The following is a 27,212-nucleotide window of genomic DNA, read 5'->3' as shown; positions in this document are numbered from 1 at the left end:
AAACAAAGATGCCAGGACTTGGGTGATTGTGGAATATGTGAGAAGACAGGGGGAGGGTTAGAGATTCTGCAAAACTGGAGGCGTTGGGATCTAGTTAACAGAGGTTTGAGCTTAAAACCTTGATAGGAAATCCTGGAGACTGTGAGGCAGGAAACAGCTTCGCTCTATGAAGGAAGGGTTTTTCTTAGGACAGAACGAAGATAACACTCAAATATTAAGAGTCAGAACCAGCTCCAAGCAGCTGAATTGGCTTAAGCATGTGTGTCTGTCTGTGTGAGTGTGTGTGTTTGTATGATAGGTAGACAGGCAGACAGACAGATGCACATGTATTTTAAATTTGACTGTAGCAATGCAGTTTTACAGCAGAACATTCCTCTGCCCTAAAGTCATGAGCAAAATTACAGATTTGTCAGTGTAACCTTATGCTGACTTCCTGTTTGAGAGCTTCCTATCTTTCCACAGACTCAAAACAAGCCCCAGCAGGTCTGACAAAATTAAAATTGCTCTTTAGGTGTATTTTTTTTTTTTTGCCGTGCTGCACAGAAGGTAGTTTTGCTGCTGTGACTCGAGGGGCCGTGTCATGGGGCGTGGGGACGTCCACTTGGGACACTGGGTTCACGTCTCCTATTGCTTAGCTGATGGAGGAGAAATGATTCTCAAGGCTTCTCCAGTTTGCTGGTATTCACTCAAACCTCCCACCCCCCATACCCTACACTCGCTACAACTCAGATGGCCTACTCACTTGTCATTTGCCATATGCATGTGTGTCTCCTTCCTGAGAGAGTTGGTGGTCCCCCAACCCACTGCCAGCACAGGGCTTGAGTTAGACGGTCCCACTGGGTGAGGGCTGCCTTGAACTTCAGGGCGGAGCTGAGTCAGAACCGTGAGAATGTGTATCTTTGCCGTGTTCCTGATCTGAGGGGGAAAGCATTCAGTCTTTCACCTTCCAGTGTGACGTTAGCTACAGGTTTAAGTTCATTCTCCTTATCAAATGCAAGTCATTCCCCCCTATTCCGAATTGGCTGAGAGTTTGTATCATGCATCGGGTTTGGATTTTGTCAGAATGCTTTCTCAGTTGATATGATCGTGTGCCTTTTCCTCCTTAGCTTGTTGAAAGGGTGGATTACATTGAGTTTTGAATATCGAACCAGGTCTTCATGCCTGGAATACATTGCACTTGGTCATGGCATGTCATTCTTTTTATATGTTGCTGGATTCAATTTGCAAATATTTTATCGAGGATTTTTACATCTAAGTTCATGAGAGAGATTAGTGTGTAGCTTTTTTTTTTGTACAGCCCTTTTATGATTTAGTATCAGGGAAATAGCTAATAAAATGAGTTGGGAAGGGTTCTTTCCTATCCCGTTTTCTGAAAGAGCTTGTGTACAATTGTGTTAATTTTTTCTTCAATGTTTGGTAAATTTCTCAGTGAAACCTTCTGAACATGGAAACTTCTTTTTCGGGGAGCTGCAAATTACAAATGAAATTTCTTCCGTGGTTATAGGACTGGTCAGGAACCTCTTTCTTGGTTGAGGGACAGTAGCTTGTGGTTTTTGAGGAATTGGACCATTCCTTCAATGTTGTCAAATTTATAAGCTGGAACTTATTTGTATTATTCCCTTATTATCCTGTTAGTGGCTGTCGGATATACAGTGATATTCCCTGTTTTATGCCTGATATTGGTGATTTGTGTCTTTTCATCTGCTAACTTTGTCAGACCTATAAGAGGTTTATTAACTTTATTGAAGAAACCAGCTTTTCACTTCATTTATTTTCTCTAATATTTTCTTGATTTCAAGTACATTTATATCTGCCCTAACTTATTATTTTTTCCTATTCCTGCTTGCTTTGTTTTTATTTTGCTCTTTTTCTTCTAGTTTCTTGAGGTAAGAATTTTTTTTTTTTTGGTAAGAATTTAGATTATTGATTTGAGAACTTTTCTTTTTTTCTGCTATCGTAAGTGCTCTAAAGGACCCTTTCGGCGCAGCTTAAGATGCACCCCCACATATTTTGATACGTTGCATTTTTATTCAGTTCTCCTTTTTTTTTTTAATTTCCTTTGGGACTTCCTCTTTGATCCATGGATTATTTCAAAGTGCGTTAATTTTTAAGCATTTTGATATTTTCCTGTGGTTTTTCTGTTATTGAGCCCAAGTTTGGTTCCATTATGGTCAGAGAACGTACTCTGTATGGCTTCAGTTCTTTTAAATTTGTTGAGCTGGTTTTATGGCCCAGGATACACCCATCTTGGTGAACACTCCATTGGTGTTTGAAAAATATGTGTGCTCTGCTCCTGTTGGGTGGCTTGTTGTGTTGGTATCAGATCCCGCTGGTTGATTGTGTTGTTAATTCTATATTCTTGCTGAATTTTTGGCTAGTAGCTCTGTTATTTGCCATGAGTGGAGTGTTAAAGTCTTCAGCTATGGTGTGTATTTGTCTGTTTCTCTTTTCAGCTCGTTTTATTTTGTTTTATATATTTTGAGCCTCTCCTGTTTGCTGCGTATATATTTAGGATTGTTATATCTTCCTGGTGGCTCAAGCCTTTTATAATCATGCAATGCTCTGACCATATATATATACACATATATCTATATATATTTTTTATTTTTTTATTTTTATTTTTTGCTATATAAGAAAGAAAAAAGAGGAGGCAGGGGAAGATAGGATTTGAATGATGGGCAGATGAAAATACTGAGAATTCTGAGGAAGGCATTCCACATGCCAGGAAGGAGATAGGCACAGAGTTAAACGGGCAGCAAGCATATGGTAAAGATAAGTAAAACAGGCATGAATTAAGTAGAGGGAAAATGAGCAAAGGTTGGGAAACATTCAGAAGGGAGCAAAGTTTCAAGTAATGTGTATAAGGAGCCACAGAGGAGCACACAAGTACAAATGCAAAAAAACTGTGGCAAATAGACCACTTTGTACCAGTGCCCTCCATCCTGTCCTTCTTCTCTACCAACCACGTTCAGGGTCACCTTGCCTACCCTCTCTGCAGGGTCAGTGAGCCTCCTAAGCAGCCCACCCTCCCCTGCGTCATCATGGCCTGTTTAGCAGCCCCTCCTACCTTGTTACTGCTGACTTTCTCAAGGTCAGCGACTACCTTCTTTATCTTTGTGAATGTGGCCATCAATACATTATCACTGGAGAGTTTCCATCTCCATTGTAATCGCAGAGCTGGTCGCTTCTCCTGGTCAACTGTTCCTTTTGATTAACAAAGGCCCCATTCTCAGGCAGAACTAAGCCTTCCCTTTGAAGGGTAGTTTCTTTTAATTGACTGATATACAAAAATACAATCATGAAATCCCAGCCAAACATGTAGAGTTCTCTGTCCAGCAGGAAGTATGTAAGCATTAGGGAGCTCCACAATCCTTTCCTTCGCTTTGCTTTTGGAAGGAAATTCTGCTCTGTGATCCTGTGTCTGTGGGGCCAATAGTGGGGTGGGAACTGCTGACCTCGCTGAGTGGCACCTTTCCCGGAATCCCTGCTGACATGCTCACAGCTGTACAGCACTTCTGCCTGCTCCCCTCAAGGCTCTGATGACTGTTTTGGGGGTTCCCTGGCCTGTTGGTTGTCCCTCTCCTGTTACTCATCTCTCATGAGTGATCCTGGTCCAGGCATTCCAGATCAGAAAGCACCCCAGTCCCAGACTCCCTGGGTTTGTCTGCTGGGAGTTGGAAATCTTCTAGTATCTCATTGCACCAAGGAAGTGATATTCTCCCAGGAGCATTGGTCCTGGCCACCCTGGCTGCTGATAACAAGCTTCACTATCATCCAAGGGGTGAGGTCCCTCCTGCCTTCTTTCTTAGCTTTGGGTAGTGGCAGCAAAGCCTTAAGCCATATAATTTCTCCTTATTGCTCTTTCTCTCTTTCTTTAAAAAAAAATACATAGATACATGTATTTATATGTTTATATATATACATATATTTTATACATGATGCTTTCCCTTTCTCAAACTGTTTTCCCAATGTGAGGTCAGGAGATTAAATTGCCTCGGGGTAACTCAGACCCACCAGCTGTTGCTGCTGGCTTCCCGTGATTGTCAGTGACTTCATTGAAAACGTATGTGTGATCTTTCAACATGTCCACAAGTGGAAGGAAAAAAAAACCTGCTGCTGGAAAAAAGTTTCCTGATGTGTCACTAAGTGCATCCACATGATGAAACGGGATCTCAGGACAGTCATTTCAAATGACTCTCTGGCCCCTCCACTTCCCCTTCGTTTGATTTTAGCAGCCAGATTCCGAAGCTTTGCCACACAGAGAGTAGAGCCTTTGAGCTGTGCAAGCATGGGGTTCTGGAGGAAGGCAGGAAGTGTGAGCAACACCGGGCCACCCACTCAAGGCCCATGCCAGGGATTTCATCCGGGCAATTACTCGATTCCTGGCAACTCCATTTCTAGGGGTGATTTCAACCCTGTTCATGCATTCTTTGAGCAAGTGACATTGAGGGGTGGCCTGAGGATGGAGTGGCTTCTCTCAAGGAGCTTACAGTCTAGGGGGTAGTGAGACATTGCCCAGGTGACTATGACTGTGGAATGTCGAAGTGTCAGATGCTGCGGAGAAGAAAGCAGGTGGAGGAGAACCAGAAATGCCTCTTTGAGGAGAAGCTGACTCAGCAGTTAAATTTGGTGCCTTCTTTTATTTCACTCAACATGATGGAGCTTTTGCAAGCCAGTGCCTGTGCTATGTGTTGTGAATACAAATATAAATAAGACAGGACACCTGCCCTTTCAGCCTCTCCACGGTGGAGAGACATGTAAATATGCAATGAAAATATGTTGTCATAGTCTGTGGTAGAGATAAACTGAATACACACAAGAAGGGGTGACTCCTCTAATCCTCACCTGCCTGTCAGAGTTACATGAACTTCTCTTCTTACGTGTGTTCTAGATCCTGGTTTATCTCTGCCGCAGGACCAGGACCACAATAGCAACAGCCAATAGTTACTGACGTCTTCCATGGGTCAAGCAGTATTCCATTTGCATCCCATCTATTATTTCATTTAATCGTGGCAACACCTTTATGATGTAGTTACTGTTGCTAGCCACATTGTACGGGTGATGAAACTGTGACTTTAAGACATTAAACAATCTGTGCGGGTCATGCTAGAGGTAAAGGAAGGGTGGAGCTAGGATTCTGATCCAGACTCTAACTCTTCTGTTCAGTTGTCTTCCTGGAGTTAGCCAGCAAGAGAAAGGAGGGAGAAGTGTGTTCCCCAAACTGGGATCAATCCAACAGTAAAGGCACAGAGCCATGGGAGGGCATGACCATCCCAGGAGCTACAAGAGTTTGGTGTTTCTGAAACCCATGGTGCATCTAGGGAATGAGGGATGGGATGAGGCTGAGAAGAGGGTGTGTGATGGATTTCAATAAACCGCTTTTTCTGAGGTTTTATTCATAGTCATGATTGATATTCTGAAAGGCAATTTTTGTCAGGTAAGAAGGAAATGAAGAAAAGAAATTCCATGCATTAAAAAAATCAAGAAAATAGTGAAAAACAAAACTGAATGGATGAGAAAAGGGGAATAATAGACTTTAAGTCTTTAAGTGGAATGTAGCATAGTGTCAGGGATAAACCCATAGAGAAGCAGGAGCTCCCTAAGGGCAGGGATATTAATAATAGTAGTGATGATAATCGTAATCAAGTATTATGTATTTTATTCACCAATGCCTAGAATAGTGCCTGGCTCATAGTAAGTACTCAGTAAATACTTGTTGACTGACTGGATGAATGAATGAATGAATGAATGAATGAATGAATGAAGCTAATAAGCTGGTTGGACCCAAATCACAGAGGTGTCTGAGCACCATATTAGTAAAGATTTTAAATTTCCTTTTTCTCTGTAGAAGGATTTTGATCAATGGTTTTTGAATGGGACAATGATATATATGACTCAAAGAAGAGTATCTTGAGTTGCAATGGGCACTCTGCATTATGACCATCTTTGGTGAGCCTGCAAAAGTGGACCATTTAGGGGCCCTTTGCAGAAATAGAGCAAAGCCTGAAGACCATTCATTCCTTTTGAGACATGTTTGAGTGGCCCATTGATATGGAGATGTCCAGTAACCATTGGAAAGGTGAAGTCTGGAACCTGGTAGAAAAGTTACAGCATAGAGAGAGATTTGTGAATTCAGCATTCACACAGCAGTGAAACAGAGGAGGAACATGAAGAAGAAGAGAGAACAGATTTGGGGGGACTCCAAGGAGGGACAGTGAGAAGAAATAGTAATGTTGCAAAGAAGTACTCAGAATAAAATGATGGAAGGGGGATGGATATTTCAAGCGCAGGGGAGTGACCAAGGCTAAGCGCTATTGAAAGGACAAAGAAATGATATGAGGATGGGGAAGATCCCTAGAACTTGGCATGGAGACGGCCAGTAGTGACCTTGGAAAGAGCCATTTGTCTGAGGGCTACACCACATTCATATGAGTCATGCAGTGAAGGGGAGAGGGGCCTGAGAAAGTGAGAGACATACTTAGGATGTTTAAAATGGAGAGGGGAAAAGAGTGAAAGAGAACAAAAATAAAAGATAATAATGCTTTGTTTTCTGAATGGAAACTCTCCAAATAACTGAAGAATAAGGAATCAGCCACAGGGGAGAAATGAAGAAGAATGTGAAAATAGGTATCAAAGGAAACAGCTGACAGTGGAGAGGAACACAGATGGAACAACTGGACCACAAGAAGTAATGTTTTTTTCCGTAGACATTAGAAAAAAGTGTGAATTAACTTCGAGAGAACTGTATTAAAGGTCTTGGCATTCTTTCTGCAGTAGTAAGATCACTTTGAATGAATGAATGAATGAATGAATGAATGAGCCTCACTCAGACTTCTCTTAGTGGGAGTAGTCTTGGAAACCACTGATCCAGCTTGTCGAAGAGATTGAGTAAATATTTATTGGCTGAGTGAATTAGGGCATATGTGAAGAAGAGAATTCATTCATGCTGAGAAGGTAGAGTTGAGATCACAGCTCTGTGTGTGGAAAGTGGGAGCTCATTGTGGAGAGTAGGAACTAGGCATGACTAACAGGTGCCCCTCAGTTTGAGCCCAACCATGGCTTCATGTGAATTTATAGTGTTGCTGATTAGCTTCTGTCCCATCATTCTTCTAATGGGACTCAGTAGACCTGGAACCGCAGGGTGGACATCAGAAAGGCAGCAACATGGAAGGTTAAGTTGGGAGAGTAGAGGCTTGCAAGACTGATGTTGAAACAGCTCCCGCATGATATCCAGCCATCAGGGACTCAAGAATGATACATCTGGCAAGTGGGTTGTTGGAAGTAAGGCCAATGAGAGATTTTAATGGAAATGAACAAGTGGAATGCAGATGAATAAAAGTTTGCTTGCATTTTTTTAAAGTAACATTTATCAAGCACTTTCATTCCAGGATTTCTTGTACTTACTACTCCCATAAAGAGATAAATGTCAGTATCACTCCCAGTATTGGAGAGGAAGAAGGAATGGGGTGTACAGAGTTAAATAATTTGCTCAGTGTCACACAGCGTGTAATTTTAGAACAGGAGCTAGAACCCCAAGCCATCCAATTCCTGAGTCTGATTTCTTAGTCCCAATATTATAACAGCCCCTTAGGTTGTATAAAAAGCATGAATTTCAGAATCTGAGATACTAGAATTTGATTAATTGGTGGCGGTGATATTTAAGAAAGCAGCCTTGTGTATTCGGTGGTTGAAGGGCTGCGAAGGTAAAGGTTAAAGATTTTTTATCTCTAGATACTGGATCAACATTGAGATTTCCCTAGTTGGCTACCAGAAAAACCCAGGCATATGGAGTTCTCCTGGACACCGTCCTCTCCCCTTGTAATCACGTGTGCACACGCAGATTGACTTAAACCTGAGTTAGCATCTGTGTTCGGGAAAGCTTCACAAGATACCCTGAAGATCTTTTTGCTTCCCTTATTGGTCCCCAGTGCGTTCCCCGGGTTGGGTGGGGCATCAATTGCACTTCAGTAGCATGAAGAGTCCTTCATGCTCATGGTTGAACATATTTTTGGAAAAAATAAGGACTAATGCAATCCCGTCTGGTTTTTAAGTCAACTGCTTAATTAGGAGTTTACTACTTATTGGCAATTAACTTGGAGTTTAATGGACCTTGTTCTTCCTTGTCATTAGTTTGACCACACTCTGATAGTTTTGTCTTCTTTTTGAATGTAGCATGTCCTGGACAGACTCATGTTAGCAAAAGATACCCAGGTTTTGTAGATAGTTGTTAAGACTCTTAATGCCAAAGAATTGAGAACATTCTCTACATAATCTACCCAAGTCAAATAAGTTTTAAAAACTGAGAGGGGTGCCACCTGAGTGATCACATGTCCTTATTTTACAAATGAAGAAACAGGCTCAGAGAGACAAGTTTTCCTTCCCAAGGACCTTGGATAGTTAATACCATAGCTGGCTTATGAAACTTTTTTTTTTCCCCAGCAAATTCTTTGATGACCATGGTAGAGATTATCTGTAGTTGAGCTCATAATCCGTTCTCCCTTTCCATTTAGTAACAGGTCCTAATGTTTACTGGGCCACATTGCTGCTCCACCGAATCTCCCACCTTTCCTTACAACAAGGTGTGGCCATGTGACTACATTTTGGCCAGTGTTACATAAGCATTAGTGTCACTAGGATCTTCCAGGAACTTTCTTTAAAAAAGAAGAGGCTTGCCTTTCTTTCTTCACTCACCCATTTTAATTCTGGAATAGGCGTGTAATGGCTGACTTCAGAACGAAATTTGGAATGTGAGGATGTTTGGGAATAGAAACCATCCATAGTGGACCGATTAGTAGGATGCCAGTTTTTGGCATCATGCGGCCAACCTACCGTTCTGGAATGCCCACCTCAAGACTTCTGAAATGTGAGAAAGAAACCTTTTCTTTATTTAAGCAATAATTTTCTAGATCTCTTTTACTCACAGCAAAACTTAATCCTAATGAACTCTTATTATGTATGCCTTTCTACCTTGGAAATACTATCCCAATGTCTCTTTGACCTCCAGTGTTTGAGTCAATACCAAGATACTTCATATTCCCGCTTACTTTTCTATGGGAATCAGTAACCTTGGGGTCCTGGCGGCTTTGGCGATTTGACATGTTTCTTCTTCCTAAATCATCCATTGTGATGTTTGGGTCTCCCACACTCTTGAGGAACTGGAGAAAAATAGGATGCTTTGTGGCCAGGTAAATATCGAGGATCAGGATTCCTGTGATTTAGGGTCTCCCATTCTGCTCCAGAGATATCAAAAATTAGAATTTCCCTAGGTTTATGGCTTTCTATGACTGCTTCTAGCTTCAGTGGTCCCTCTGCAAACCCCAAAACTGATTGGTGACCAGAATCAATCTGATCTTGACCAAAGGAAGGGTTTTCCGGGTGTGATATATTCACCCATATGGAGCACTTACACATAGAGCTCCAGACTGGACCATGTGCAAGCATGGGTATGAGAACGAAGTTTGCAGCATTCTAGATTCTTTATCTGGAAGTATCCCAATAACCATAAATTATGTGGGAGAAGGGGCTGTGTCAGTGTTGTTCCCTCAGCACTTGGCACAGAGTAGGGCCTTTGATGAACGAGTTAAAAGAAAGAAAAAAGGAAAGAGAAAAAAGAAGATCAAAAGATAAAGAGATAATTGAATGCACTAAGTGTGTGTGTGTGTGTGTGTGTGTGTGTGTGTGTGTGTGTTTAGGTCAGTTTTAGGTAAAACTTTTTTTTGATAACTAGACTCCTCTGTTTCTCATCCAAGGTTCTCTCAATTATTAGTGAGTTTTGCTAATGAGGACATTCTCTTGAATTCAGGGTGCTGATGCCTTTCACTCAATTAATCTCTCCACTCAGTAAACTCTGCTGCTGCCTTTAAAAGGCCCCAGGCCATTGACCAAACCTATTCCTCAGAGTAATTAGCTTTAACCTCTCCAACCTTTGTTTTCTCGTTTGCAGCCCCCACCCCCACATGTTGGGGATTTCTGCAGCTTCCTTGAACTCCGCTGTAGGGAGTCTTCTTGAGGAAATGGTTTTCATGAGGGGCCTTGGGGATTTGTCAGTTTCTATGAACACTTGGCAGGCCTCAAGGCAGCTGGCCTATGATGCGGAGATTGCTCTCAAAAGACTCCCATTTCAAAGATCTTTGTTGAAGAAAGACTGGAAGGCTCAATCTAGATCCCTGGACTCCCGTGAAGTAATGGAGATGATGAGTTCATGGAACCCAGGGAGGTGGCAGGAAGTCACCAGGTGATAAGCAGGAAGGAACGAGGTTAATTAATGGTGGGTTTATATCTCTCCAACTTAACTGCAACCTGTAGGCATAAAGCTATCTCTCTGAGCTTTGCCGCAGCTAGCCCAAGAGGTTACTTTTAAAAAACCATGTTATTGTGGTGTAAGTCCCATATCATTCACCCTTATGAAAGTATGTCATTCAGTGTATTTTAGCGTATCAGTACCAGTTCTTTCAAAGAACCACTGGTCACCATCAGGGATCTCACTCAGGCGAGCCTGAACTCTTATTCAGAGGCCACTGCCACTGTTCAAAAGATGTTTGGACTTCTGAGAACCGCCTTATAGCTTATAGTACATTCCTTTGAGTCTTCCCTGTGGTGATGAATCTTTATCCCTCGAGGGTGGAGTTGACTTTTAGGAAACAAAGTGTTACTCAGAGCCAGTTCCGTTGAATGAAGGCTGAGATGGAGCCACGTAATAATGTTTGGGGTCAAAAACCAAAGGGCAGATTTAAAATTTTTATTTATTCTTTTGTGCGGCTGGGAACCAGGTCCTAAATAGAGTGAAAAAAAAAAAAAAGAATCATTGGACTTTAATCTCTCAAGCTGGTGTTGTTGGATTAATCGACCAGTTTTCTGTTAAAAGGAATAAAATGACTTTTTTCCCCTTATTGCACATGGTCTCCTCACTAGAAACAGAGGGGTCGACAGAATGCTGGGTCAGGAAATCGAAAGGAGGAAAATCCAGGTCCCACCACTTACTAGTGTTTGACCACAAGTATGCCCTTTCACTTCACCATCTGTCCATTTCCGCCCCTGTAATTGAAGATAATACCATCAACCTTGGGTATTAGGTGAAATCATACATACAAGTCTGCTTTGTGAACAGTGTGTTGAAAAATACTGTGCACATGAAAAGGGAGAGTATCTAGTCCTAAAATACTTAGTGCTGCCATTTCAAGAAAAAAAAAAATCTTCCAGAATTGAAAACCATGAATATTCAGAATTGGGTGGAGATTTTGCTGGAGGCATCAGTTTCTAATAGGGCCACATTTGGGAAAGAGTAAATTTATGAGTCTATTACTCTAGCTCAATAATCTTGATCAACTTGTTCTCAAGGAGCCCTTGAAGTTCACTTAAGATACATTTTCTGTGTTTCTTTCTTCCTGCTCTTCACCTAGCTAACTCCCAACCACCCTTCACATTCCAAATATCACTTCCTCATGTATTCTTTCCTTCCTAGGTAATACCCTCCTGACACATAGTGCCATCAAATGTGTACTTCTTTTCTATGCAAATCTTTTTTTCTGTTTATGATTGTGTCTCAGTAACTTGCCAGAATCTCTGTTTAGGTCAACTCTGTATTTCCAGAATCTAGCACTGGCATGAGTAGGTATACAACAAATATTGATTATGTCTACCACCAGATTCTTCTTTCTCTAATATCCTTAAGCTTGATGGGATAGCCCACATAAGAATTCATGCTGTATTTTTCTAAAAATTATTATTGGGTAGAAAATTTGGAGAAGAGAGATCTTAATTTAGTGGTCACATTCTACTGAGGGGGAAACTGAGGCTTAGAAAAGGAGGTGATTTATTGAATGTCAACAAGTAACAAGAATGTACACAACAAGAGCTTCTGTGTATGTTACCTAGAGCCTGGACACAAAGCAGCCTCATGCTCAGAACCAGCATTTTGTTGTATTTCTTTGAGCATGTGCCAGGCACTTTGGCATATGAAATCACATTGAATTGTCACAATAGCCCTGTGAATAATGACTGTGCTGTTGGGGTAACTTGAGGCTTGAGTCCCCCTGTCTCGCATCCTCGGCACCAGGGCTCCCACTCAGACCTCCTCAAATAAACAAGTAAATGCACTATGCTTGTGCCAGCTACGGTCACAGCCACAGGTTCAGGCCGAGCACCTCAGGCCACCTTCCAATCAGATCAGTGATTTAAGTCTTATTAGAATTCTAGACCCACCACTGCCTTTGCAGGTGTACCATTATGCCAAATTACAAGAGGCTCAGAGAGGCAGCCTGGCTTCCTCAGGGCCACACAGTGTGTAAGTGACAAAGCCAGGCTGTGAGTCTGCTGCCACAGTTCCAATTCTGTTTTTCCCGCAAAGACTGTTCGAGTGAGTGAACAAGCTCTTGGGAAAGAATGTGAGCATTCAGGTCACACTGTGGGAGCCCCCATGAAGAGCTGTGTCCTTGTTTCTACAGAGCTGATGGCACTCGGAACAGGATGCTGATTGCTAATATCTGTACACAGCCAAGTGTCTCTGGAACCAGGCACTTGACCATTTAGAACTGTAGGCAGGATGTTCTTTCAAGAATTTTCAAGTCCAGGGGCGCCTGAGTGGCTCAGTTGTTAAGCGTCTGCCTTCGGCTCAGGGCGTGATCCCAGGATCCTGGGATCGAGCCGTGTGCCGGGCTCCCTGCTCCTCTGGGAGCCTGCTTCTTCCTCTCCCACTCCCCCTACTTGTGTTTCCTCTCTCGCTGGCTGTCTCTCTCTCTGTCAAATAAATAAATAAAATCTTAAAAAAAAAAAAAAAAGTTTTCAAGTCCAGCTCCTTGATTTTACAGCTGAGAAATGGAGGCCTGGAGAGGTGCAGTGAATTTCCATGGTCCGACCCTGAGGGCTAGGGACAAGAGTGAGACAATAGCCCAGGTCCACCCCAGCTACTGAAGACCTCTTTATACCTTCCTATATGGAGAATGAGTCAAGATGGGTATAGATTATAAGGCACAAGGATGTGTAATCTTGGAGTAAAAGGATCCTCTGTTGACTGCATTTAGCACTTAGTGTTGGAGAGCTATGGGAAGATAAAATTAGGGTTCACTGGTGAATGATGGGGCAGAACAGCCACTTTCATCACACCCCTCTTAGAATGTGTGGATATGAATAAGGCCACCACTCCATTCCCACTGAAGTGGTTCACATCTTAATTGTTATCGGTTATACCTTAATGACCCTATCCAGTATCCATTTAATAAGGATTAGTTGAGAATCAGTTGAATGGAGGTAGGTGATGTCAGAGGAGGATCATGGGGCCTCCTTACAGCAAACTTCATATTACTTCCTTGGTGCCGTTCATATTTCTCAAAAAAAGTTCACTTGTGCCAACATCACATGGCAGAAAGGACACTTTGATTAGAATCCTGGTTCCATCATGTGCTATACTCACCCCAGGACTTGGGGCAAGAATTGACCCCCACTTCAGCTGCAGGAAACCAATGCTCACTGTAAGATGTATCAGGACAGGGGCTCAGTCAGTCTGTTCACCAGGGATTTTCAACATTGAGTGCATGCTGAATACTTGGGAGGGATGCTCAGAGTTAAAGGTACTGGGAGCTGCAGTGGGGCTGTTTAGAAGCTATTTTTACAATAAGGAGAAGAGGGAAGGAAGAGGCTCAGGGCCCAGGGCAGAAAGCCTCATGCTAACAGATGACAGTGAGGAAACAGAGCTGTCTGCATCTTATAAAACGTGTTGTCTTTGTCAAGGGAGATAATATTCCAACTGGATGGGATGGAACATGGAAGGGGACATCCAGGATAAGGAAGCACAGAGGTCAGGATGCAGAAATAAAGTCAATAGATCCCCACAGGACAGGGACAGACATTTACAAAGGACATGTCAGGTACTGTGCCTTTGACTTCCTTTCTCATATCAGCTCTGGAAAACACATATTATAGCCACTTTACAGACAAGGAGCTCGTGGTGCAAAGAAAATAAACCCTCAGTGCAGAGCCTGATGTGGGGCTTGATCTCTCGACCCATGAGATCATGACCTGAGCAGAAACCAAGACTCAGACGCTTAACTGACTGAGCCACCCAGGGCCCCTTATAGAGACAAGATTTGAGCTCACATCTCAGTCTCAAGCTTTTCCTACTAAGAATTTAAGAATGCAGTTATAAGTTTAATTTCTGAGGAACTGCAGAGGACAATTCCAGAGGACTGTAGATGGACAAACCAGTCAGTGTTAGGTAGGAAGCGAAAATGGGTATTAGGATTTACGTCTGGATTTGGTATCTATCCCCAAGAAAACTCTACAATTGAGAAATATATATCTTTTCTGAGCATTTAGAAGAAAAATCAGTGATCACCAGGAACTGGTATGGATTAGCTAAGAATAAGAAAAGTAATAACAAATTTACACCTTTCCTTTCTGATGGGGTTGCTAGACTAGCAGAGCACTGGGTGCCATTGTATGCTGTGTGTCAATTTCAGCAAGGTACTGGGAAGTTTCCTTCATAATATTTTGGAAGAAAAATGGAGAAATGAAGGCTAGATGATAGTAAATTTCAGTAGCCGCACAGTGGTTGGAGAACGGGGTCATCTTTAGGTAGCCACTATGTCCATCCTTGGCCTCCCTTATAAACATTTCATCCATTGGTTGAAATGACCACTGAGTCTGTTAAAATGTCTGATGCCATGGGTTCTGGGAAAATTGTTGGATAGGGACCCAGGATCAAGACCTTGGTCCAGGAAGGGTGGTTTTAAGATGGGGACACAGTCAGGAGACAGCAGCAAGACTCTTGATGACCTGAGCTACAAGTTGGAGAGTCAGGTGCAGGGATGTGAAAGTAATGCCATTGTAATAAAGACCACGTAAGTGCTGAGTTGGACCCTCAGCAAGCCTAGCACCAGTCACAGAGTTTTAAAAAAGAGCTGAACCCGCCAATTGGCAGTGTGTGTGCTCACACGTATGTACCCCTGTGTGGGTCTGGGGAGAGAGGCAGGTGACTCTGGATGTGGGGATTGGAGCGAGGCCGAAGTGATATTCAAACTGGAAGGAGAAGAGATGCATTAGAGGAGTTTATTAGTCATCTTCAAATAATCAATGGACTTTTTATGTGGGGAAGAATTCGTCTCTTTATTTTCTTATATATATTTGCTTTTCATGTCTTTCTTCCAAAAGGTTTTGAAGTAATGAAAAAGTATTCAAAATCTACTCTGAGTAGCTTTGGAAGTCAGACGTAGGGCAAGTGGTGAATAATTGTAAGGTGCCACCCGAACTACTTGAGTTACAAAACAAAGGAGTGACCTGCTTGGGCAGGTAATGACCTTCCATTTCTGAAAGTATGCAAGTGCAAGGTGACCAGAATGATGTGTGAACACACACACACACACACACACACACACACACACACACACACACTTACACTGAGTTGACTCAGTTGGCTTGCTAAGGTATCTTCCAGTGCAGTTTCTGTACATATTTATTTAGGTTTGATCTTTCTCTTGTATTTATTGTTTTATTTTCAAGATTTAAAAAATAACAAACACACAGTAGTTTCAACAAACTTTAACCTCTGGCTCTGGTCCCTAATTCCCTCTACAGCTAAACCCAAGCCTCTGAGGGTTAAGATTGTCTTTTTGGAATATAGCTAATCAGACCTATCTTTCAGAAACATAGTAACCGTGAGTTTATTATTATATAATTTCCAGTTATTTTGGAAAGAAGACTGTGGCAGATCTGGGAACAAAATATAAAACAAGACTTTTTTCCAGTGCTCCAAGGCTCGCTCTCTGGGCAACATTACTCTGCATAGACGGGCACTTCTTCTCCTCTCTCCTCTGCCCATTTACAAACGTGCCTTGCCCTTGACAGCTCTTTAGCTCCTGGGGGATGGATACCATAAGAGGCTGTTGACATGGCCAAAAGAGGGATTTCACATTTCATCTAGGGACTTGATGTTCAAAGAAAGGGAAAGAGAAATAGAACACGACTCCCTGCTCCCTGCCCAAGCAAGGACAAATCAAGCAGGTATGAAATTACAACCATCAGACTCTCTCTGCCTCTGAGAGTCAAGTTTGCAAATGCAAGAGAACAGACAGCACTTCCTGGGGAAGCTCTCTTTGGCCTCCCCCAGAACATTACCCTCTCCTTTCTCTGAGCTCTGTGCATGCATCTGCATTGTCATTTATTTCCAGGCGTGTCTGTCTTTAAGAGGCAGAGTGACAGAATGCTTGGGGAGTGCGCCCTGGAGCGCAACTGCCTGGGTTCAAATCCGAGGTCTGCCATTACTGACTCTGTGGCTCTGGGCAGTTCCCTCGCTGGCACAGTGAGACTGACAGGGTCCAGCTCACGGGATTGTGGGAACACATCCTAAGATCACGATGCCGGCAGGACCCTCAATAAAAGTTAGCTGCTGTGATGACAGTGGTTTAGAAGACAGGCTTTGTGACCTAACCTGCCCGGGTTCAAGTTCTGGAGTTGTGTTATGGCATCCTGTAGTTCACCTGTCTCAGCCTCAGCCCTCCTGCTCTAAGGTGGGAATGACCACAGTCTCTAGCTCAGAGGGGTTGTTGTGCGGCTGACGCAGGGAACATGCCCGGCCTGTAACACTCAGGCAAGACTACTCACTGGAATGGGGGTTTTCAGGGCTGGGTGCTTGTGCTAAGTCCTCACTCTAAGCTCCTAGCCTGGAGCTGGCACCTAGTAGGAGCTGTGGAATCTATGGACTCGGGCTCTCTTGGCTAACCCTCCCCCTGTCCTCCCCCAGCACACACGCGCGCGCACACACACACACACACACACACACACACACACACTATACACCGCACAAGCCTGCACATATATACAGCATGCACATACCATATACGGGAATACCACACACACACATATACCCCATGAATACAACATACACCCAGAAACACCACACATACACATACCCCACACAAGCACACAGGCACACACACCCGCACACTACACCATAACACATACACATCACACACACACAGTTTCCCTTCTGCCTTAGCTGCTCTACGGAGCAGATGGGAGCTCTGTCATTTTCAAGGATATGATTCAGCTTCTAGGGCCTGTTGCTACAAGCATGAGGTCTGTCATCAGCTGTGCCACCCTCCTGGAAAGGCATGCAGAGTGAGCTCCGAATTTGCATTTTGGCCTGAGGAAAAGGGTGTGGACGTATTTTTTTTTTCCCCTTTTGATTGTTCAATAACACATCTTACCCAGGCCAAGAGACCATTTCTCCATACAGAGGTATGGGTGAGGCTGGTTATTCTTTTTGAAATTCCACACAGCTCTAATCAGTGCCACATGTGTCACAGTTAACAGGCTTCTGCCTGAGTTGTCCACACTGCAGACGATGGTAGACCTTAATGCCACATTTCAGGGAGGCACAGAACACCAGGGCTGGAAGGCATACTGGAGAGTGTCTTTCTTATCCAGTGGTTCTCAAACTTTACTGGGTTTTAAGAGCCTTTGGAGGTCATGCTATTCATACATAGCTTCAACCCCCAGAGATTACAGTTCAGTAGGTCTGGTGGGGAGAGAGGGGTCCGGAAGTTTAAATAAGTAAACGAAGTGATTCTGACAGAGCTGGGTACACCGAGGATACTCTGAGAAACACTGGAATCTCTTTCCATAGGTGGAGAACACTCGGTTCCAGTCTTCAAATAACTCACCCAAACAGTTAGTGGCAAGGCTGGGAATGGACCTCAGGTCTATTTGCGTCTAGTGCTTTTTCAGTATTTGACTTGAGTCCATTGGTTGTTCCTGTGTTTGCAACTTCGAGCACTTTAGAGCAAGTCTGTGCAGAGAAAAGCATTGAATTTGTCTCAGAGGAAACAAGGCTCCTCTGTGGCCTTAGTTCTGTTCTCTCCGGGAGACTCACTTTTCCCACTGGAGTCCCTTTCTTGGCTGTCAAGTCCACTGGTTATCATGTGACTCTTCACTAAGCCTGTGCCGGTTCCCATTGCAGAGGGAATCACAAGGAGGGGGAAGTGAAAGTCTTAGTTAAATTTGCCTGTGGTTCTTCTGTTCAGAAGCCAAACTCTCCAGAGAAACACTCTCCAAATCTTCAGCGATTTCCTGATTGTTTATGTCAGTTGTCAAAAAGTTACAGCCCACAGGCCAAATCTGGCCCACCATCTGGTTTTGTAAATAAAGTTTTATAGGAAGACAGCTATGGACATTTGTTTACATATCATCTCTGGCTGCTTTTGTGCAAAATGGCAGAGTTGCAATAGAGACCATATGGCCTAAAAAGCCTAACATATTTACCATCTGGCCTTTTATGGAAAGATTTTATTGACCCTTGGCTTACATTGTTACTTGGGGCACACCCAGGGGCCATGGGGTGCATAATGCCAATTAAACCTGAACATGCAAAACAGCCTCCAATAAGTTCCATGATATACTCTACAACAGCCCTCCCCACCTCATAGTGTAGCGTGTATTGATGATGAAATAACAGCCACCTAGACTATCTTGCTGAACAGTCCGGGTCATTTCAGAAGCTTCTTCAATAGGCTAATGAACTTTTTGTTAGGTGATGTGATTTTTTCTTACTTCAAGTAATGTATTGAAGAGTCTGTTATATCAACTTGTATCCTAAGCCAGGCTTGATAAGACATGATGTTGGCTTTTTTTTTTATTAAGTACTAGGCATCCCTTCTCCCCCTAATCTTCTTTCTCACCCACCATTCAATGAGTAGTTTTGCTTTGTGTTTGCATGGGTATGTCACTACCTTCTTTGATCCAGCATCTTTGTGAAAGCAAGTCTAGAAGGACTGGACCCAGAGCAGAAGGATGCTCCCAGAAGCAGATTCTTTTTCCTTCCTATTTTTGTTGTTGCCTAGCAATAATTCGGGAGTGTCAAGAGAGATTCCAGGGATCTGAGGATTTGGCACAAAATGATTTGTGAGCCCTTTTTGAGAAATGATCCCTGAGTTATATTTTTCATTGCACCTTTCAATTTCATATATGCTTGTATATTCACACACCCTTAGGCCATTCAGAGGATTTGTACGATAAGGAGAGATTTGGCGTATAAACTCCTCACCAAAGAGTTTTTATTGGGAGACAAGAACAAAGTAAAATAAAATACCATTATCACGATAGATGTTCCTACAGGAGAAAGAATTTCAAACCTGCATTGATAGGAAGACTGGCCTCATACTTAAGCCCATGGGTATTGAAGTTAGAACACCTGACTTGAAATAATAATGGAATCTACTTTATAGGATGTTTGTGTGGATTAAATAAGAGCATTTATTTGTAGTGTAAGCATGGCAGTTGGTGCTCTATGAAGACTATTTGTTGTTATTATTTTTGTTGATGATGATGATGATGTTATCCCCCGCAGGGATTAAATTAGGTAGGACACTGAAGCTGTACTCTTACTCAGTACACGTGGCAGAAGGAGAGTTTGGAAAGTGATGTTAGTTGGGGCGGATGGAGCCTCCTTAATGACTTCTCCTTATTCATGTCCTTTATCCTGTAACTTGACGTCCTTCCCCTCTGACTTTGGACTAAGAGTGACCTCCACTTTGGTTATTAGTATGCTATTAAACTGCCACAAGTAGAAGCTTGGAAAGCCCTTGTTCTTGCATGATTGAGTTTGCTTGAATATAGAATCCTACCAATTCCGTGGAACTGAGCCTAGATCAGCCTGCTGGAGGACAGAGATCAGGAGGGACTTAGTTGCCACACCCAGAGTCACTTTGGACCAGCCCACCCCCAAGCCTGACACAGAAGCTGAGCCAAGATCAGCAAAACTGCCTACCTACCTCTCAGGTGACTGCAGATGCCTGAGTGAGCCCACCAAGCTCAACCCAGGTCAGCAAAAATTCCAGATAACCTCTGAGTTTGTGAGAAATGATACATGTCTGTCCTTTAAAGCTACTAAATTACGGACTTGCTTGTTAAACAGCAATAAGTAACTGGTAGAGAATTTGGAGTACCTACTTAGTACCAACAGATGATTATTTCGTGGAGGGAATTAGTTTGAAAACTTCTGGGGTCATCAGATGCTTTCCTTCTCTATACAAATGGGGGTGGTCTAGAAGCCCAGAAATGAAAATCATGCAAATTAGCATGTGTTTCCTTTGTCAAAATACCAGCTAAGTCCATAGGGATGGCTAATTAATAAATAATGTGATTGCTAAAATGTTAAAATTGAGGATGTATTCTGAAGTACTTATCACTGTTTATAGAAAAGAAGTCTCCTGGAAAGAGACACACCTAATTCAGGCTAAAAATAGCACAGCTGAATTTCTGGGAAAGAAGACGAGAGTTTGGAGGAAAAAAATATTCAGCCAAAAAAAAAAAAAAGTGGTTTTCTTTTTCTGTAGACATCATGGGCTTCCCGAATGCCTGTGTCAGCTTGTTAGTGATAAGGAAGGCTGCATGAGATATTATTATGGTTCAACATGCAGTAAGAGACAGATTGGTTTCTAAAGGGAGAGCAGAAAAGCAGAAAGAGAAGCCATGGGTGAGAGGGATGGTATCACCCAGCTTTGGTGCTATGCTTTGTGGGTGATTCAGTGCTTGCTGATAGGGTTGAAAAGCTCTGCACCCCAGCCACACTCGAGCATTGGAAAATCAAAGCAGCGAGGAATTGCTGCGAGGGTTCTTCACCTTCAGGCCTGCAGCAAAATTGTGGGGTGCAGATTGTTCAAGATGGCAAGCATCACGTGACAAAGAACCAGAGCTAGTTACAGAGAGTGTACAGGTATATTCCATTCCTCCATTTACTCATACAATTCTGTTATATATTATGAGCCCGTAAGTGTAGTATAAAGTTTTCATTCACACCTCCACTCATTGAATGTATTTACTGAGCCAGATAATGTGCTATTTCCTGGAAATACAAAAATGAAAAAGAACATGGTCTATGTCTTAAACAACTTTATAGGCTATGCAGAAGAGACAGAAAAAAACTGGCAGTGACCATATTGAAAACCATTATGAAAGGGATATGAAGTACTGCTGTTTCCTCCATCAAGTTCTGAGTCTTTTGAGAGGACAGAAGAGAAACACATGGGTAAGCCACATGTCATCTCTGATAGTGATACAGACTGGATCGGAGGAGAGGTCAGCAGGCCTGTCACGCAGAGGTCTCACTAATGATGCTTGAGGCCAGATTTAAATTTGGATTGATATGCCCTCAGTTTTATGTCTACCTTTCTTCATTTTAGTCTTCTTGTCTGCAAAATGGGAAGGAAAATTGCTGCTCTAGTTGGTGATTAAGAATCTGGATATTGAAGGATAAAAATAATGTTATTTTTCGATAAGTCTTAATTGAGTTTACTTTAGTATTTCTGCCTACCCACATCACGTTTGCCAGGATAGCACAGGGAATGATGGGGGGAGAGGGTTGGGTGCTCTTGGGAAGGAAGAGGATCCCGTGTACGGAAAGACTCCTTTCTTTGAGCTTTGAGTCCACAGGACTGAGAAGGAAGCCAGAGGTGAGAGAGGAAGGCAGCCAGGAATAAAACTCTGCCTCCTACTTCGGAGGCGAAATGAGGTGTGCTGGGTAGATCTCAGGGGCTATGTTGGGCAGAAGGCCCTGGCCCATGCCTCTGCTGTGGACTCAAAGAGGACATCAAATGCAGAGCAGCCATAAGCCAGTAAGTTGGATGTGGTTTAAGAGAATGGTCTGGGGGTGCCTGGGTGGCGCAGTCGTTAAGCGTCTGCCTTTGGCTCAGGGAGTGATCCCAGCGTTCCGGGATCGAGTCCCACATTGGGCTCCTCTGCTGGGAGCCTGCTTCTAACTCTCCCATTCCCCCTGCTGTGTTCCCTCTCTCGCTGGCTGTCTTTCTGTCACATAAATAAATTAAAAAAATCTTAAAAAAAAAAAAAGAGAGAGAATGGTCTGGGGGTGCCTGGATGGCTCAGTCAGTTAAGCATCTGACTCTTGGTTTCAGCTCATGTCATGATCTCATGGGTTGTGGGATTGAGCCCCGCCTTGGCCTCCGTGCTTAGTGAGGAGTCTGCTTGAGGATTCTCTCTCTCTGTCCCTCCCCCACTTGTGCTCCCTTCCTCTTTCTCTCTCTCTCTCTCTCAAATAAATAAATAAATAAATAAATAAATCTTATCAAAAAAGAGAGGAGAGAGAGAGAGAATGGCCTGGCATAAAAAGGGTTTTATCAGCAGTCCTGAGATTCACTAGGTTCCGGTACAGCAGAAAGAACACTACGTTTAGAGCCGTCGGGTCTGTAATGAGGCCACCTGAGGAGACGCTTCCGCAGAAGCCAAGGGATGGCTTCCTGGGCCAGGGCTGGAGGAAGGGAGTGTTCTAGACTCAGAGATTCTGTAGTGTCCTTGAGAACAGAATGGAATGAAGGCATCTGACTCAAGTGAGCTAAGAAAACTCTACAGAAGAGTTCATTATTCATGGATGTTAGTGTCAGCGCCCCTCATACCCAAGAGTGAAGCAAAACCAAGGAAGCCTGATAAAACGCTGCCCACTGTACACTCAAATATCAGACCCAGGGAACTGCCTTCCCTACAGTTCCATGGGGTCATGTCAGCCATTCTCCCACATAGCCAGAAATGAGCAGGACTGGGGAGAAGATCAGGGAAAAGAGCAATTATTTCAAGGCGATAGCCTTGAATACAAATGAATGATTTAACAACTGATTAGAGTCATTTTTCAGTTTACACGGACTACATTTAAAGATATTTAGCAAATTGGGGGTCATGTGAAGAAGAGTAAAGTAACAGTAGAGAGATAAAAGAGCCACACATTCTTTGTTCATTGAAGTTTGATTCCAGTATAGAACTTCAGTCTCTCTGGCGGTCCATAATTCATCTATTATTTGCCTAGGTCACTATCATCTCGTGACTAGGATGGTAAGTCCAGTTAAAAGTGGGTACATTGTGTGTTATTTGCTATGTAACTTGGTGTCTGGTGAATAGTAGGTATTTGGTGAATGTTATGAAAAGTGAATGTTCCCTTCTACAATTTGGTATATCCTAATTGTAATCAAGGTCCTAACACAGGTATGAAAGGGTTGACATTCGGTTTGGGTTCATCTCACTCCTGCTCCGTCCCTGTCTCTCCGAATCTGTTCTTGGCCTTTCTCCAACCAACTGTAAATGAGAAGAAATGACCAGAATCTCATTTAGACTAAGAAGTGGCGGATAACATTGCGTTATGTCCAGTCTCCTACAGACATTGGTCCATTAACTGATTCCAGTCGTTGGCCTTGGGATGGGCCAATTCCCACCGTGAGGTGAGACCTATTGGGACAGATGGAAGAGAGATCTTAGGTTGGGAGACTCTGCAAATTATGCATCAATGACATTGGGTTGTTCCGCTTAGGTGAATGTCCCTGCTTCGATAGTAAGCTTTGCCCATAATAACTAACTGGTAATACAGAGATTTTCATGGTACATAGACAACACTCCGTCTTAATCCCCAAAAAGGGAAAGAAAATCTAATCTTGGAGTTTTAAATTTCCACCCCAAATGAGCTTTCTAGTATTTTTTTTTTAAGCCCAATTTCTTTGCTTCCTCCTTGTGAATGAAATATCACACAGGCATGGGTTTCTGAAGGTTATCTATAGCTTTGCCTAAAATGGCTATAATTGGAGAAATGAAATAGTGCTAACTGCAAAGCCGGAATAACATTATAACATTATGCAAAATGAAGGCACTTTAGAATGATAAAGGAACGATGACAATGCAAATCAGAGCCAGTGAAGGTCAGCCATTTTGCATAAAGTGCCTCACAATCTAATTCATGTGAACTTCGCCCAAGGAGAGAAAAGTGACTTATTAAAGCACAGTGCTTTTGCAAAGAGCATTCCTGTGAGGCTCTGGATCTGCTTACAAGTCCCACAGGCAGCCGTGAGGATTGGGTGAGGAGCTGGGTATAGGCATAGCCAAGCTGAAATTATAGAACCTTTGTTCGGAAATAAAATATCTCAACCCTGTGATTGCACTCAAGCTGACTTTCTTAACCCCCTGATGGCTGAACTAACAGGTGGTTGCTTAGGGAACAGGACTAGGAAGGTATTTACAGTTATTTACAGGCTACCATGTTTATTATCATCTTTTATTCTCAGAACCATGTGAAGCAGAAGGTTTAGTTTATTATCTTCACAATTGAGGCTACTGAGGCTCAGAAAGTTAAAGGCATTTGCTTGTGGGACTTGTAAATGTTGGAGCAGACACGTAAACTCTGTTAGACTCTGAGGTCTAAGGTGAATCCACTGTGCCGTACCGCCTGGAATAACCGTTGTCTGTGCCTGAGAAGGTCAGGTCCTTGCACTTAGAGTGAGGTCTTACACATGGTAGCAGAATTCTTTAGCTTGCCTTTGTAGCATCTTTAGTCCCCTCACATGTCATGGCTGTCTTTGTTTCTCCTTCTATACCAGGCTCCCTTGCTCTAGGATGGAGGTCCAGACTGATCCTGGGCTTTAACTTCCCATCCTCTTCTCTGGCTCAGTAGAGAGGATAGTACTTACACAGAGTGTCGCTGAGGGGCTTCAGTATGACACAGAGCAGGAAGTGCTGTCCAGAGCTAAAACCATAGACCAAGGGTCAGCCTTCTTGGATTGGATCCCCAGTTCCACCATTTACTAACTGTGTGACCTGAGGCAATTTTCCTTGTCTCTAAAAATGGGGTAATACAAATATCTAGCTCAAAAAGTAGTATAAGGAAGAAAACAATCAGCTATTTAAAGTTCTTATTATAGTGACTTGCATTATAGTAGAGATTCCATAGATGTCAACTCTCATATTTTACAAAAACTCTTAACACCCCCCTGGATAAATTCTCCACCATGACCAGAACCAAGAAAAAGTCCCTACATTTCTCTCAAAAAGGTTATATATGTGGTCAGTCTCACCCAGACTAGCTGATCATTAGAACCCCCCAAAGTGCTGGGTAAATACACAGAGTCTCAGTGTCATCTTAGAACAGCAATCTGAACTGCACAGGAAAACGTAAGGAGGTTTTCAAAAATACGCTTGTCTGGGCCCCACCTAGGACCCACCCCAGAGCAGCTAAACCAGGCAGGCTTGTGAGCTCCAGCTTGGTTTTTTCGCCAACATACCTTATTCCTCATCAGGCAAGGGTACCAAAGGCCAAGTCCTCACTGAGAAGTTTATCTTTTGGCCCCGTGTGTCAAACCCTGTAAGGAAAGCTTGTTTGGCTGGTTAAACCAGGACCATTAGCCCCTGGGAAGTGGAACTCTTTTTGTATAATTTACACAAATCAATAATTCATAGAATACTACAGGAGAGGACATTGGCTTTGGCAGCACTGTAAGTGCCGGAGGAATTCAGTAGAGAAAAAAAAGCACATATGTTACAGGGGAAAGAGAGAAAGTCTTGGGCTCCAGATAGACTTGAGCTCCAATCAGTGACTCTAACAAAGTTACTCTAGGTACTTGGGTGGCTCCGTCAGTGAAGCGTATGCCTTCAGCCCAGGTCATGATCCCAGGGTCCTAGGATTGAGTCCGCACGGGGCTCCCTGCCCAGCAGGCAGTCTGCTTCTCCCTCTCCCTCCACCCCTCCCTCTGCTCACGCTCTCTCCCTCTCTCTCTCATGCTGTCTCTCAAATAAATAAATAAAAATCTTTTTTACAAAAGGCACTAAAATAGTTACTTTATTAGGTGGGATGTTAACCGTTTGGCAGGGTCACTGTGAGAATTATCTGTGGTATTAATGGCTGGCTTCTAGTAAACGTTTAGTCAATGGTAGTTATAATTTCTGTGGGCTAACATCTTCAGAAATAGCTTTCAGAAGACTTAAGCCAAGTCTTAAAAAAAAAGAGAAGATTTTGGGGCGCCTGGGTGGCTCAGTCGTTAAGCGTCTGCCTTTGGCTCAGGGCGTGATCCCGGTGTCCTGGGATCGAGCCCCACGTCAGGCGTCCCTGCCCCACTGGGAGCCTGCTTCTTCCTCTCCCACTCTGCCTGCTTGTGTTCCCTCTCTCGCTGGCTGTCTCTCTCTCTGTCAAATAAATAAATAAAATCTTAAAAAAAGAGAAGATTTTATATTATAAATATATATTTGTAAGAGACCAATATTCTCTTATTTGCAACCCAAAACATTCCTAACTGATATACATAGCTAAAACCATGATATACATGGCTATTACTTTCTTTTCCTTCTCTAAAAGACATGGCCTTCTTTTTTTTTTTTTTTTAAGATTTTATTTATTTATTCGACAGAGATAGAGACAGCCAGCGAGAGAGGGAACACAAGCAGGGGGAGTGGGAGAGGAAGAAGCAGGCTCATAGCAGAAGAGCCTGATGTGGGGCTCGATCCCAGATCGCCGGGATCACGCCCTGAGCCGAAGGCAGACGCTCAACCGCTGTGCCACCCAGGCGCCCCAAGACATGGCCTTCTTGATCCTCTTCATTTAATTACACTCACAGATCTCAGAGAAGAAAGACCCAGAAGGAGCCCTTTGTTTGGTAGAGAGATGGGTAAGACAAGAAGGCGACCTTGATCTGCTAGGGTGTTTCTTCCAGGAAATACTTCTCAAATATTCCTATTTATAGCACACATTTCTTCTGCAGCTTTTAGGAAAGGTCACCTGGAGCCCAGCCAAGTGGGAATGACAATTACCTGGTTGAGACTAATGATTCATCCAATTTCTGGAAACTACCCCAATGCCCCCCTAGAAGAGAGGCAGTCCATTGTTTCAATACAATGTGAAGCATTTCCAACAGTTTGCTCAGCGTCTCCCACCAGACCATAATAGTTAAATTCCTCCTGAAACCCAAATGAGCCTGAGCATTCTGAGGGGATTGGGGGTTGGGGATTTGGTAGATAATTCCTTTACCACTTCGAGTATAAGCCATTATACATGGGCATTGCTGCGCTTAGCTATTAGTGAAAAATTGGCTTTTATCAGGTTTCAGGGAATATAAGGGTATGAATCCTACCGAAACTGTACATTCTCTTGAAACCACCATATGTGTGATGTAACACGCTTCCCATTGTTGCTGCTTAAATATCAGAGGGTATCTTCCTGGATCCAGGGTCAGCAAGAACAGTGTATGCTAATAGATGCAGGATGTAGGTATCCACACAGTATGGTCTAAAGGGCCCATAAAGATTGCGGTCCTAGAAGTTTTCTCCCATCCTGTTGTTCCAGTGCTAGAAATTCCTGCATTTCATGGCTTTTCATTCTCTTTAAAACACTTCTGCTGCTAAGAGAGGATGACACATGACATAGTTTAATGAATAAGGTATAGGTCAAATTAATTTGACCCTCCTCT

This window comes from Ursus americanus, chromosome 9 (assembly GCF_024610735.1).
Source record: "Ursus americanus isolate L20-20 chromosome 9, mUrsAme1.1.p, whole genome shotgun sequence".
Taxonomy (NCBI): Eukaryota; Metazoa; Chordata; class Mammalia; order Carnivora; family Ursidae; genus Ursus; species Ursus americanus.
This window is presented reverse-complemented; position numbering follows the sequence as displayed.